The sequence below is a fragment of the Serinus canaria genome, chromosome 2, assembly GCF_022539315.1.
Source record: "Serinus canaria isolate serCan28SL12 chromosome 2, serCan2020, whole genome shotgun sequence".
NCBI lineage: Eukaryota > Metazoa > Chordata > Aves > Passeriformes > Fringillidae > Serinus > Serinus canaria.
Genome location: NC_066315.1, coordinates 65,149,414 through 65,164,510, shown reverse-complemented (window position 1 = coordinate 65,164,510; position 15,097 = coordinate 65,149,414). Strand labels below are relative to the sequence as shown.

Here is a 15,097-nt window from a genome sequence, read left to right as displayed (position 1 = left end):
CCTACCTGTACCTTTGGAAACTGGCTGGGAGGAGACAGAAGATACTGTGTTAATACAAATTAAGAAAAAAATCTATCTGGCTGCAAAATTATCCTCACCAGTAATATTTCCTTCAAAGTAGAAACTTTCCCACAGCTGTTTTGACCAGCTTGTGCTCCACTGCAGTGTCTGTAAATTGTAATTAAGGACTGTGGGCTTGGAGGGAATGAAGGATCTGATTAAAATTATGGAAAGGAATGGAGAGGGGCAGGTTTGAGGGGGTACTAATGGGGGCATGATCCAGCAATATTGAAAATAAGCAGTAAAAACATTTTCAGATGCATAGTACTTTCTAATGGAACCAGCTTCTCTCTGTTACTCATACTCAGCAAAGAGTTCTTTCTTAATAAAAAGGAACTCTGGGAAGATTTCCCCAAACTACCTGTAGCAGAGGCAAAAGCCATTGTTTCCCTTGATAACTTTGGGCTTATTATTTGCCACCAATTTATAATGTTGCATTTCACAGAATTTTTGGGACACCTGAAGCTTGTAATATTCATGCCAGTAGATGCAAACCATCTGTCTCCTTTACAAAGAGTGAAGCTTTCATGCAAAAAAACTCACCCCCTCCTCTTTCTCACACACTGAGGTAAATTTTCACCACCTGAGTTTTGCTTTTTTTTTTGCCTTTTTTTTTTTTTTGGCTTTATGAGCTGTGTCATCTGTGACTGAATGCCATCAAGTATCACTTAAGCCTGTTTCCAACAGTAAGAGAATATTGGAAGTAAAAGCTGCTCAAGGAATGCTTTCTGGTCCCCTTAGTAATACAGAGTTTGATGTGCAGCTGTGGTGAACAGGAAAAATTCTGGCTGCAGTCCATGGGAGTTATGTTTGCTCAGCATCCCTGAAAAATCATATTTTGGGTATCTTGGGTTGAAACACACAAAGAGAGGCAGCCTCCTATGTTTTTGAAAATCTTCCTTATGTGCATTTCAGATTGAAAATTTTTCACTCCGGTCTCTCCACAAAAAAAAAAAAAATTCTCCAGAGGGTTTTACAGTACCCGATCAGATGTTTGGTATTTAGGGAAGTTGAAGAAAAAAGTAAAAATCACAGGTTACAATAGAATATTGGGTCTTTTAATTCTCTTGGAAATGCATGTGGAAAAGATAACAATAAATGAATCTCACAGGGCAGTGCATATATTTGGTAAAATCTATTTTAAAGATGGATTTAATTGACAAGCCTATCACTGTTTAAAAAAGAATGAGAAACATATGAAACCAGACATTTCTGTTGAACTATTAAGTGTGAATTCATAGCTGGACATAGTGCCTGTGTGTGCACAGTTCATTAACTGCACAGCTATTTGGTCCAAGGCACTTACAGGCTCTTCTGTGAAAATTTGAAGAGAAGGAACCTATGAAATCTTTCGGATTTACAAAGCAGTGAGCAGAGCTTTTAGATGCAGCCAACTGCTCAGGCTCAGACTGAACTCCCTAAAGTGTGTCTGTAAATCCCCACTAGGTGTGGAGAGAGAAGCTATTGAGGTTCCTCTGGCAACACCTGGGGGCCTTTCTGCATCACACAAAGCTTTCACCTGTGGGTGAAGGGCTAAAGCAGCTAACTGACAGCACACAGTAACATGAGGTTCTTCTTTGTCACCCCAAAAAGGAAAAAAATTGCACAATGAACACCAGTGAAAAGTGAAGGGTACAAAAGAATGACATGCTTGTAAATTAGTAGTTGCCAAGTCCATGGTGTGTGTTTGGGCCAGGGGTGGTCTGTTTTAAGAGGAAAATTGTGTGCTTTTCTTACTGTGCTAGCTTCATCTCCCACGCAGCTATGGCAAAGGTGCTGTCCCACAGGATTTCCTGCTACTGGCAGTGCATTTTGTGTGGCAGGGGAATCCTCTGGCAGGACAGAGAGAGCAGGTGAGCAGCAGTTACACCTGGATGGCAGCCCTCGCTCCAGGAACAAGCACCAACCTCCAGGTGAAAAGCAGTGCAGGAGGAGCTGGCTGAACAAGGCACTGTCCCACCCTCCCGCCGGCCCCTTCCTCACAAAGTACATCACTGAAGAGCAAAAACTCTGTAACCACTAAAAAATGTTCTGCTGTAAAAAGCAGCTTAAACTTTGCCACAGCTGCGGGTCTGAGCCCATGCTGAGGGACCTGGAGTAGAGGTAATGGCACAAAATTTGGGAACCACCACTGGTTGCACTGGGTTCAGCTTGACCCACGTGAGAGCAGCTTTTCCCCCAGTGGTGTGCCATCAGTGCTACTGGCATATCCTGATAGGGGACAGCCAGGGCAGGAAGACCAGGACACAGTACCAGGCTCTTCTGTAATGCAGAATGCCCTTTTGAGGCAGGGTGTCCTGAGGAAAAGGACCAGGTGCTAGAAATGTGAAACTGCATCCGAACCACCTTGAATGCATAAGCTTTTCATTTGTATAGTGTGCAGCTGATCCCTGCTTTTGAACACATTCCCATCAGTATGGCTGGAAATTGCTAAAAGCAGGTGCCTGTCTCCAGACTTTGGGGTGTGCAGGGCTGACACGTTCTCTGGGAGCTGCCCTGTCCCTGTGCCCACAGAACAAGCTCTGGACAAGTGTATCATCAGAAATCCCATGTTTAGTTCTCCTCTGATGGAATTTTCAGCACCCTTGTTGCTCAGCTGTTGACAAGATATTTGCTTGTTTACTACATCCATTGTTTCCTTCCAGAGACAGCATTCATTTCAACTATTTCAGAAATACTACATTCATTTGAAGCTGGAGCAGCTTCCATAAAGATTGCAGCTAGACCACACATTTACACACAGAAACCAGATTTGTGTTTGGTGTGGATTGTCTGCATGTTTGCTACAAGGCTTATTTTCTTCTTTGAATAAAATTGCAGAATTTTTTTCCTCCGTTATTTGCCAGTGCTGTTAACCAGCCTCATTCTTTCCTTTTGTTGTATAATCTGTGTCCTTCTCTGATCTTCTCCAAAGTAAACAAGTCATTTCTGAGTCCAAGATGCTGTGCCAACACCACCACAACCTTGCCTTTGCAATAACTGTGCCATGAGGAAAGGCACTGCTGGGTATCCAAGAAGAGACCCTTTCCAGCAGGGGTAGCTCAGCGCCGCTCCTGGGGACTCACAGCGCTGCTGTTTACCCTGGCTCAGCTCCTACCCTGACTCCTTAGCACACAGTGGGGTGTTCAGTGTCCAGGGAGACCCTGTCCACAGCAGAGGATGGACTGGAGTAGCTGGGGCAGGCAGTACCACAGCTCTCTGTCCCTCCTCGCCTATGGTTTGGCAGCCTGGGAGAGAGGAGGGCTCTCCCCTCCACCATGGACACTGGCCCTGGGAGCTGAGCGCTGGGAGCTTGCACCTGGGGGCTGCTGGCACATGGAGAGTGAGGAGTGTGCATTGAGTACGGTCCTTTGAGCATGAGTCAGGCAAGCCAAGCAGGAGGCTCTGCAGGGGGTTGCACAAGCTGGTTTTAATGGACTTCGTGGAGTCTGAGAGCCGGCGTGGCCGCCTGTGTAAACACAGCCAGTAATACCTCTGATGTAAAACTCGTGTTGTGAGACAAGAGTCAAATGCTTTTTATTCCCCCAATACCTTGTTCAAAGCTTTATCAGGCAGATGAATCAGATCTCAGTCTCCTAATGTCACAAGCGTTTAGCCAAATCTCCCAGTGCTCCCCAGTGTGGGCAGAGCCAGAAAGCAGCGTATCAGCTCCTGGCTGCCCTTCCCGTACTTTTGTTGGGGTTGGGGGAGCCACCAGAACGCTATTTACTGCCACTGCAGCCATGAATGGGCTCAGAGTTGTGGCAGAGGAGATCTTGCTAAAGGAAGAGCATGCAGCTTCATGGAGCTGGCTTGGGAAGTGCTGACACTTTTCAGTCTGCGTCTGTCTCACTGACTGGATATTGGAGTCATGTTGACCAGGTGCAGAGTGATCCCTTCACATCGCTGATAGTCCTCAGACTCCTGAAACCTGAGGAATTTGGGAACTTTCTGGGATGATTTTGGTGGAACATTCTTCTGGATCCAAGAGGCACTGCCAAGAGGAACCATGATGTGTAAGAACAGATGGAATAAACAGGAATATTTGTTTCCAGACATTTTTCATGAACAAATGCATTTAAGGACATATTTTTAACTATGAGAAAATTCTGCTTTGAGCTGTGCCATGTTGCCTGCTCCTACAGTGTTCCCAGGTGTCCTGTTCATTTGTGGTTTTCTTCAAAACTGGGGTATCTCTCTTACCCCATGTTGTCTTCTACCAGCATGTTGTCTTCCATCAGCATCCTACCATGAAACTACATCCTGGAAGAGCTTGAACATTTCAACAAGGCTCATGCAGGCATATTTCTGGAAGAACAATTAAGGTGTAACTTGTGAGACACCATGTGCAGCAGCCAAATTGATGTCCTTTGACACCACTGTTGTGGAGGTTTACTGATAGGGCTTGGTAACACTAATTGAGGTGAAGAAACCCAGTCCTGAACCTTGTGGGCAGGCTGAAATGACCAGGGTTTATGGCTTTATTCATTGCCAGTTGCGTACAATTATGGATGTTAAAAAGGGAAACTAAGGAAGAACTGTGGTTATGGATCTCCTTAAGGGAAGAGGAATAACAAAAAAGAGATGTAAGTGGTACCACACAGGTGAGTCTTAAAACAGAAGACATGATTTCTATTAGTAAAATACTCCATTTCCACACTGTAGATTTTGTGCAGCTAAAAGCCACTTGTGTCTTACTCACTTTTCAGGTAGATAAAATTCCAATTCATTTCAATTGAAGGGCTTCTATTTAAGTGCCTTTGGAATAGTCAGTCTATTAAAATGGGAGGTGTTAATTTTCCAGTAATCACTACACTTCTCTCCCTATCTCTCAGCTGAAAGGACAGCTTCATCCTGCATGGTTAAAATGTAGTAATGCATTTAATGCCAGGCCATGATTTTAGACCTCCAGCTGTTTTACTGGTTGTGTAAGTAAAAATAAGATAATGTTATGCTTGGTAACCATGGTTTTGTAGGCATTCACATTTTACAAATCACTGCACAGTATGCAAACCATTATATACATTTAAAATGTTTAAAATCAAGACTACCAGGAGTCTACCAGTTCCATTAGTTAAGGAGGGGGACTGCTAGACTGTGAAGAGTGATATATTCTATCAAGCTACTCAGCAGAGTTATATTATCAGTTGAAATTATGTGAAAATATGTGCTTCAGCGAGACAAGAAAGGAGTATTCTCTGCTATAAAAAGTGCGCTGTGGGAAGCTAGATGGAGTCATTGGTTTGGTGTAATAAATGAGTAAAATCTTATTTGTTCAAATAATAAAAAAGGGAGACAACAGAGCACAGAGAGAAAGGAACCATGACGTACTTGGTTATTCCCTCCATGTACAAAAAAACCTGTTTCTGCCTCAAACAAAGGAATTGAGACTTATCTCCCACAATTTTATCCAGGTGCAACTACTCATCTGAGCAGAGATCTCCCTGATTTATATAGGCAGGAGCAAAAGCAAAACCAGGCTCAGGAAGAAGCAGCTTATTGATTTGTTCCATGCACACAGGCAAAAATATTATACATCACCAGCATGATCATAAGCATGTTGTTAAATCCAAGGAAACCTTAACTGGAATCTTTCTTTATAAGAAAACACTGGTTAGTGGAGCTATTGACAGCTGCATATTCAAGAGCATCTGCTTTTGGAAAGATCAGCTATTCAGAACAAATGTTTCTGAAGGCAGATTGTGCTGCTCTGATTAGAAGTACAGGCAAAGATAATGGAAATGGATAGTGTTTGGCTGCACCTGGAATTGCCTTTAAAGTTCAGTAGGAAATTTGTAGCAGGAGTAGGAAAAAAATGGCTTCTGTTTGTGCTGTAATTTTTCAGAGAATGCCCATGTAGCTCTCTGGACAGTATGAGCTCTCAACTTTAATTAAAAAATGGTAAGTATTACATACTACAGTCAGACGTGATTAATTGGGGTGGAGCTGGTTTATGTGTATGCTTGGGAATAAAAATGCTTTGGTTATTAATCAGGGATGCTGTATTTATTTATTTTAGGTATTTATTCAGATTGGTCCCCATTTGCCAGCATCCAGCATTCAAAAACATCTATCAGGGCAAAAGCACAGCTCTGGCTTCCAAAAGAAAAAAAAGTAGAGGAAAGAAAGAAAAAAATAGTTCTTTTTCAAGCCATGGTCTTTGTATTCTTTGTTCTTTTCATCTTCAGGATCCATTTGAGTTAACTTCAGAGCTCTTTCTTCACCACTGGAAGGAATAGAAACCAACAAGTCCAGCATCCAATTAAATAGAAACCTTCCACCATTCAATTAAAAGAAAAAACCAACCCAAAGTTTGAAGTTTAAGCCAATAACCCAGCTTCATGAATGGGACTGGTAATTAAAACTTTGCAGCAAGAAGTTCATATGTGAATGATGGCAACACTAGCTTTAATAACATCTCCTGATGCATGCCCAGAAGGTCCCACAAAACTTAATATGCCCAAGAGGTCCACACATGTATGCTGCCAATAGTGCATTCATTACCTGTCTGAAAGAAGATTTCAGCTGTGTAAGGAGCCCATTTGTCTAGCTTTAAATCAGGAAAATCACCAACTGCTGCTCTTCATCAGAGGAGGAGTTTCAGCCCCTGTCCTGTTCATCTCCCATTTCTTTGGAAAACAAAAGATGGGCAGTGTGCATAGAATACTCCTGAAACACTCCTGCCTCTGGTGCAAACTGTAGGCACTCTCCTTCTTCCAGCAAAAAATATCTGACACAGGAAAGAAATGTTGTGTCAGCCTGAGTCAAAAGGGAGAAGGGGTGGGTTTAACCTGATATGACAAAGAGGGAACAGATAACCTATTTCCATGAGGACAATCCCCAGTGGTCCTACATCACTGGGGTTTTTGTTATTTACTTTCCTGGATTAGTGCATTTAACAATGAAGACAAGCATCTTGAAATATTTTTCTTCACAGTGAACAATCTAGAAGTGTCACATAAGGAAACCCCTAGATACAGCTGAATTCAAATTCTGACTTTCTTTGCATTTTGGCCACAAAATCTTAATTTCAAAAATCACACATTATTCCTTCTCCTGGAAATATCCTAGATATACTTTAATAAGAATTTTCATACACTACATCTGTGAAAACCTGCTATACCAGAGTTCTTTCCTTTTAACAGACTTCTAACAACTTTGCTCAACAAACGCACTCACACAGAGCGGGATTTTATCTATATGCTTTGCATTCATGAATTCCCTAGAATAATAGGAAACAGCTACTTACATAAACAGGCTCACCTTGCCCACACACACTTTTGTGAACAAATCTGTCTGCAAAGTAAAAATAACAATTTGTCTTTATACAGTATTTTCAACCAGAAAACAATTTGCTGCTTGTAAAGTAGTGGTTGTGCCTTTGTGTTTCTTCAGGGTACCGCAAATGTTAAAAAAAAAAAAAAAAAAAAAAAGTAGTGTCATTAGAAAAAGTTCAACCTCTCTCAGACAAATAACATCTGCTAACAAGATGTCCCTGCACTGTAGATGGGCACCCGCTTCCAAATTCAAACTACCATTGTAAAATCTGTGTACATTCATGAGTTAATGAAAATGCGGTCTCTGTGTCTGTTTAAACTTCAGTGGGGATCACTTGAGATTACACAGGTTTCCATCTGATGAAACAATGTGGTTGCACCATGTTGTTCTTGCTGTGTTCCAGAGTGAAATGTTTTTGTGTGCCTGAAGAGAGTGAGAAATAAAAATGCGTGCACCATTGCAGAGACCAGAAAGATATGCCTGAGCTATAAGGGACGCAAATTTGTTCCAACTTTTACTGGCCCACAGCTCATCACTGGTAATCAGAATAGCTTATGTCATCAATCTCCTTAATTAAGAAAAATAAGATTAAAAGGCTGGCTTATCTTCCTGAGTTCTCATGCTAGAGTATCAAGGCAACATTCAGAGTCCCCAGGGAATCTCTGAGGGCTCCTCCAAGGCTGCTGAAGATGAAGGACCCCTTTAGCTCAGCAGCCTTCTAAATTTGGAGGAGTACTTCTGGACAACTCACAAATTAATTTCATGGAATCACAGGATACCCAGTTGGAAGGGACCTCAAGGATGATCTGCTCCAACCTTTCTCAGCTAAAGCAGTCTACACAAGACAGCTGAGCACTCTCTTCAGCTGAATCTTAACAGTGACCAATACTGGGGTATCCACCACCTCTCTGGTAGATTATTCCAACAGCTGATTGTCCTCATCGTAAAATATTTTCCTCTTGTGTTTAATTGAAACTCCCCAAGAATAATTTATACCCATGACCCATCATCTTTCCATGTGACTCCTTGTAAAAAGGGAGTCTTGATCTTTGTAGCCGCTGGAACATTGTGAAAACATTTCTCTGATTTGTCTTCTGAAGCCAATGCTACTTCTATAGGGTTCAAGAATGACAGGAAGACTACTTTCTCCTCTGCAGAGCATGATGTGCATTTATTACAAAAAGGTTCTCCTGCACAGGCTTCTGCAGACAAAAGGGCAGCCAGGCTGAACCCCCCTGGATTATATCTGCACCACGGTTCTCGGTCAGTGGGAGATGAAGGGATGGAAATATCACCTGATCTTCCTGAAAAGGGGACCTAAAGGGACACCTATCTCCAGGCCAGCCTCCACTCCAAGGACTTTTCTAACTGTCTCAGAAATAGTGGCAGTATGAATGTCATCAATGTACAAAGAGAAGTTCACTTTACATGCTAGAGCAGGACAGGGGCATGTTGTAAGCTTTCCTCACCACTGGACACCCCATTTGCTCTGGGATGGCACTGCACAGTGCAGCAGCAATGAAGTCTGGTGAGGATACCCCCAACAGTGATTAGTCCATGGCTCTGATTTCCTGGGGACACATAAGGTCACTCCATGGATAGGCATATCTGTCCCCTTATGTTGCACAGCCACTTTTGAACCAGTTTGCATTGGTTCAGCTGAGCCAAGAGGCAGGGTAAGCGTCCCTACAAGTTTTATGAAAAGAAGTGGACAAAAAGGTGCAAGAACTTACTAGTGGCAATGAAAGGAAAAGCTGATGATCTCTGTCTCAGCCAGCAGAAGATCCACACAGAAAGGAGCTGTGGGAAGCTGTTTGAGGAGAACTTTACTGTGCAGCTGACTGAGAGCTGGAACAGATTTTCCTCAGAGACACTCTAGAGTCTCCCTCGCTGGAAATATTTGAGAACCGTCTGGATGCAATCCTGTGCAACGCACCCCAGGATCGCCCTGCAGGGAGGTTGGACCAGATGATCCACTGCAGTCCCTTCCAGCTTCACCCATTCTGTGAAACCAGGCTTCATTACTTCCAATGCTCATGGAACTATTTGTTTAATAGGTTTTTTATTCATAAAGGATTTCTATGGAAAAGACGAACACCAAAGAAACACTTCTGTTGCAACATCTTTATGAAATCTTCACAATAGATGATTGTATTATTTAATGTGCTCACATTCAACTATTTTGGATCCTATGTGCAATATCTTCCCATCCTTCTGAAGACTTGTAGCTTTTTAACTTTGGCTGTTGCTAATCCATCAGCTGTCTGAAGCAGTCAGCTCTGATTTGTTTTTTGTGTCTTCAGTGCTAACAACTGGATCTGTTCTAAATAGTGAGATTTACCAGACACGAGCAGGGATGCAGGAGAAACAGAATATGTTTAAACATACTGTTGGTAGTAGCAGTAGTAGTAGTAGTAGTAGTAGTAATAATAACAGTAATAATAATACCACCAGCACCATTTTCATTAGCATTATCACCATAGAGAAAATCCAACACCACCACCAATATGAAATCTGTATTATGCATAAATACAGGAAATGAACATACCACAGGACACTAATGCCCCAATGGCCCAGGCTGCCCTTGTAGTTCCCTACTCCACTTCTCTCCCTAAGGGAAAAACACTCTAATACAGAAAGGAAAAAGGCAGCAGTATGCTTTTACCTGGCTATTGGGTCTTGGTATCCCACAATACTGGAAAGAATTTTCTGGGCAAGGGGGATGGAGCTGAAGATCAGCTGGTCTATGTGAGATGATTCCCAGGCAGTTTGGAAATGTCCTCACCCACTGTACTTAGTAAAAAGTTTATGGCTAGAACCAGTGGCATCTTCTTACTCTGTATCAATTTTGAGATTATTTTTTACAAAAGATGAGAAAGAGGTAGATGTGTTTCCCGAATAAATCACAATATGAGTCTTCAAATATACCACAGAATGAGCTCCACACTCTTTTCAGATACACCCACATTTTTCTGAGTAGATCACCAAACCCACAAGAGGAGTTAGTTTTAACCTTCCACCAGCACTCACCTGGCATGCCCAGCAGAACACTCTGCAGTCCCTCAGGCACAGGAGTCCCCTGGGGTAAGGCAATTTTTAGCCGGAGAAAGCTCAGCAAAAGCATTCAAATAGCACAGACCAGCTCAGGGGAGAACATTGCTCTTTGCCTGGAAGGCTCTTGGGAGACACAGCTAACTGGGTGAGTGAGAGTTACCTCATTCCTGATCTGGGAAAGATTTTCTAATAAGTGGGAACCAACATGAGCTATGTGGTGGTAGCAGTAAGATCTTGGCAGGCTTGAGCAGGTCCCTCACTGGCACGCCAGCCCTGGTCAGTAGGTCAGTGGTCAGCCCTGGCTCACTCACTGCAGCCTCCCCCAGCACAAAAACCGTGGGTCTCCACCTCCCCACCCTCCCACCCAGGCCCTGAAGTAGGCAGAGCTGTTGCCTGCTCTGACCTCAGGAGCATCCCTGATGTGAGGCTTGTGAGGAAACCAGCCAAGGCTGCAATACAGCATGGTGGCAGCTGACCAGGGATTTGCGTGGGCTTTTAGGGAGCTGCAGAGATGTCCCCTTTCAGCATCTCACTTTTGGCATGAACCCACACCTGGTGACATTGCTGAAGCTGATTAGCAGCATTTGGACACCAGGGCTGGTCTGTGCTCCACCATTCTCTACACCTCCAAGGCTGCAAGATGTAACTGTGGGGAAGCTTCCCACCCCTCAGCCATTATCAGCTTCAAACCTCAAGGCACAGGAAAATACACTCTCAGATGACTCCTTGGTGAAGGCATTTCCATTCTGATTAAACCACTGAAGATGGTTTAATAACAAGCTTTCCTCACAGCATTCCGGTATCTTCTACTTTTTACTCATTTGACAGTTCTGGGTATTCTGTAAGGCAGTATTTCTGCAAACATCACCACCAGGTATAATTTCAAGCAAAGGTTTCAGTAATCCACATCACTCCATCTTTTGGAGCAACCTTCTTCTTCCGGGGCACTGTGGGAGGCTGAGGGGGGCTCTGGGAGAGGCTGTCAGCACCCACCCACCCACGGGCTGCAGAGCCAGAGCTCTGCAAGACAATGCCTGTCTGTGAGGTGCTGTTGTGGGTTTCTCACCAGATAAGTGGATTACCCTGGCTCGCAGCTGCTCCACAGAAATAGGTCAGCCTCAGGAACAAGCTTTGCCTCCCCCTATTCGGCATCAGAAGCATCCAAGAGGAAGAGGGGCTGCTTGCAGGATCCTTGTCCAGGGACCATTAAACTCCTAAACAATGGCTTTCCTCTGTGTCTCCTAAAGAGGGAAATGTTCTTAAAGTCAGCACCTGTGGTTTTTCTTCTATTAGATATAAATATGTGTCCCATAGTGGTAAGATATTTTCTGCATCTATACTTGCTCAGCCTCTGTTGAGGAAGCATAAGGGTAGCACTGATACCAGATCTGACTAAATGGGAGAGAGGTAGAGCCTGAACATGGCTTTGCCTTTCTCAATGGTGCCTCTGAAGCAAAGAAACACCCCCAGGCTGTTTTGGCCCACACTGCCCAGCTGTGAGGGCTGTAGGACGTTGTGCCTGCTCCACGCAGGAGACAGCACTCTGAAAAAGCTGTTGCCCACTGTGGTATTCCTCCAGCTTCCCAAGTGAATCCTGCAACAAGCTGACACCTCATTTTCTTCTGTTTTTTTCCAATCAAAGCACAGTAACTGCAGCTAACATCCCAACGCCGACCACCTCCCATCTCTCTTTGCCCACCATATATTTGCCCCTTGAAAGTGTGCTTAGCACAGAATTTGAAGTGGGGTTGGAGGCTGAAGTAAAAGGGAGCTGCAGTGTAACATCAGCAATGCAAACTTTAGATCTGAGCATCTTGTCAGCTGTGCCTACCATCAGAAAAACAAAAAAACCCCAACCTGTAGAACTGGCAAGAAGAGCAAAACGAAGAACTGAAATCAAGAATATGCAACATAGCTTTGATCTGGATATTTCTCAATCCTTCACACCCTTTTCATGCATTATAACTTGGCTGGTGACTTTTCAGCAGAGAAAGCTTTTAAAGTTTTCATTATTGCCTTTTTCTTTTCCCTCATTCTTCTGTCAATCTGGATTGTCATTAAAATTGCTGGAAAATATAAGGATAAAAGCCTTTATCTGTTACGTTTGGTATGGCTGCAGAAAGATACAGGCAAAGCCTTCCAGGAAACATTCTTCTTATAGGAATTCTAGACCAGGAAATCAGGGTAGTTTCCCACTTCTGGAGAGCATGCCCAAATAAACCCTTTTTGCACAGTTCCCACAGGCACTTATGCCAGAAGGGCCTCATTGCCAGCTGGTGTAAAACAGCTCAACTCCGTGAATTTTTAAGGAGCTAATCCAGTTTTCCTCAGGCTCAGGATGCTCACCCCACATACCTGAGCTGCTCTATGTGTGCAGAGAGGCTCTACACGCCATTTTTCCCAGTGAAACCACACAGGAGGCAGAGGCGGGGAAGAGCATCCCTCCCTGCCTACGGAGTGGTGGCAGATCCACAGATATCTGTCACTGGGGTGGGCACATCAGTTTGCTCCTGCACAGGGACATGTGCTGCCATGGCTGACACTGCGGTTTCTGGAGCAGCACGGCAGATTTAGAGCCAGGCTTTGCTGAGTTCCCATTTCCACATCCCAGTAACCACATGCTGGGGACTGTGGGAGAAGCACAGGTGGCTGACCCCAAAGACTGTGGCAGAAACTCGCCCCCAAAGCCTGGCAGCTGAGTGAGGCTCGAGCCCAGCTGGAGCAAGCAGATGAAGGAGAGAGGGCAGGCTGCAGCAGCCTTGGGAAGCACGCCACGGCCAGCAGCCTGCCAAAAAGGTTGCCCCCAATAAAAGTGCTTCACCACTGGATTGGGGTGGCAGATGAATTAATTGTGCCATTTCCATGACATTCTGCTGGAGCTTAAATGCATTAGTAACTGTTTGTCCCCGAAACAGGTTTTTCCTCCCACACAAGGGGGAAAATATCCATCTGAATTTTTTAGATTGTGTGACAGGCTTGCAAACTGTTGTTAACTTTATCATTTGGGATATGGATTAGACTGCAGCACATTAATTTAGCGGGAAGTAAGAGCTGCCTGTTCATCTCTTTTCTGTTATGACATCTGCAGTCAAATATGATAGGGGCCAGACAGACAGTGAGTAATAGACTAGAATGTGAGGTTTGGAAAGTGGAGGGGTGGGGAATGGCAAGGTTTGCTGCAGACAGAATTGAACCCATTAAAGCAAAAAAAATAAAAAAACCCAGTGGTCATTCTGCAGGTATCACTTTTAATGAAATTGCAGATAATGAAACCTGCCAGTTAAAAGTGATATCAATTCATATCTTTTAAATCTGGCACAGAACAGCCAAACAAAAACCAGTCCTGCAATTGAAGACGCTTTGCTGGAGTCCCCAGGACTATACAGGCACCATCCACTTGCTCCTCACCTCTGCAGCCCCTGCCATGGAGGGGGCACACACAGAGTCCTACACACTTTGGCTCTGCAGGGACAGGCCTCCAGGCACACAAGGTCCTCTCCCATCACTCGCCTTCACTCCTGTGTGACAGACCTGCTGCAGGGCCACATGGCCAATGTGATGGGAAAGGTGAAGGCCTGTGATTTGCGGGACAAAAGAATGCATGAAACATTAAAGAGAGCCTTGGTAGCATTCTAAATTGTTAATGCAAGCTCTCCAGGTCTGCAGAAAAACATATTCCTATTGTCATTTTCACTGCCCCTTGGCCTCTTAGTCCTCCAATTATGTGAGCAGCAACATGTGAATAATTACATGGTGCAAAAAGTGTGAAGCTTAGGTACTTAAGTCTGGCCTCTTGATGCCAATGGGCAAATCTATTTACGTTATCTATATTTAGTATGTGAGGGTCAGTGTCCATGAACTTCTAGACTGCACTTGCCCTGTCATCACAGTGTGGTGAGAGTATCACCTCACAGCAATTTATACAATTTATACATTTTAACACTTAATGCTAAAACAAATCATCTATAGGGCACAGAGCTATCTACCCTATGTGGGTACCAAACCTCAGTCTTATTTTCCAGCTCTGTGGGGAGCAGACCTGCTGTCCCAAATCCTCCAGGATTTCATTCCTCATCAAGGTATGCTTGTGTGTCCCTGGACACAGTAAAATTCAGGAATTGCAGCTTAAAAATGGTTCACAAATATTAAGTCAAAATAAATTCAGCTAATGAATGATGTTCCCAGGCACTTTTTAATTTATATTATGTAAACAATCCCAGCAACAACATTTTTCCTTTGCTCCTATTAATTCACTGGGGGTGTGCGTGCACAAGAGGCAAGGATTTATGTCCAGGAGTATTCAAGCAGACTCCTTGCAAGCTCTTTGGTTTCCCCCTTTCTATTTTAAAAGGTATCCCTGATCTAGCCTGGATGCAGAGCAATACTGCCTGGGAACAAAGGAATGGCTGGGTGCTGGATCAGGCCATTGTTCTGCCACTCTCGATGCCCATCCCTGCCAGCACCCCACACCAGCTGCCTTACAGGACAGTAAAAGAAACTCCCAATGAACCATCATGGGATGATCTGCCCACAAGAGAAGCACTTTCCTGCTCATCACCAGTTAGTTGTTTCCCAATGCCATGAAGCATGAGAGTTTGCATCCCTTATAGATTTTTAAATCCTGCCTCATGCAGTTCTTCTCATCCATAAAATGCCTACCTAGTCTGTTTTGAATCCTGCTAATCTTTTGGACTCAATGGTGTTTTGTAAGTTCCCAGGGTTAATT

The 15,097-nt window shown here is 43.9% G+C and overlaps 1 long non-coding RNA gene across 1 annotated transcript; it reads right to left on the bottom strand.

Moving 5' to 3' along the window:
- Nucleotides 1-6,058: 6,058 nt before the first annotated feature.
- On the bottom strand, nucleotides 6,059-10,435 carry LOC127059217 (uncharacterized). The gene is made up of 3 exons (XR_007776829.1): nucleotides 10,348-10,435; nucleotides 6,544-6,769; nucleotides 6,059-6,265 (listed from the first exon to the last, which is right to left on the bottom strand). It is a non-coding gene; the product is annotated as an uncharacterized LOC127059217 (long non-coding RNA).
- Between the last annotated feature and the right edge of the window lie 4,662 nt (nucleotides 10,436-15,097).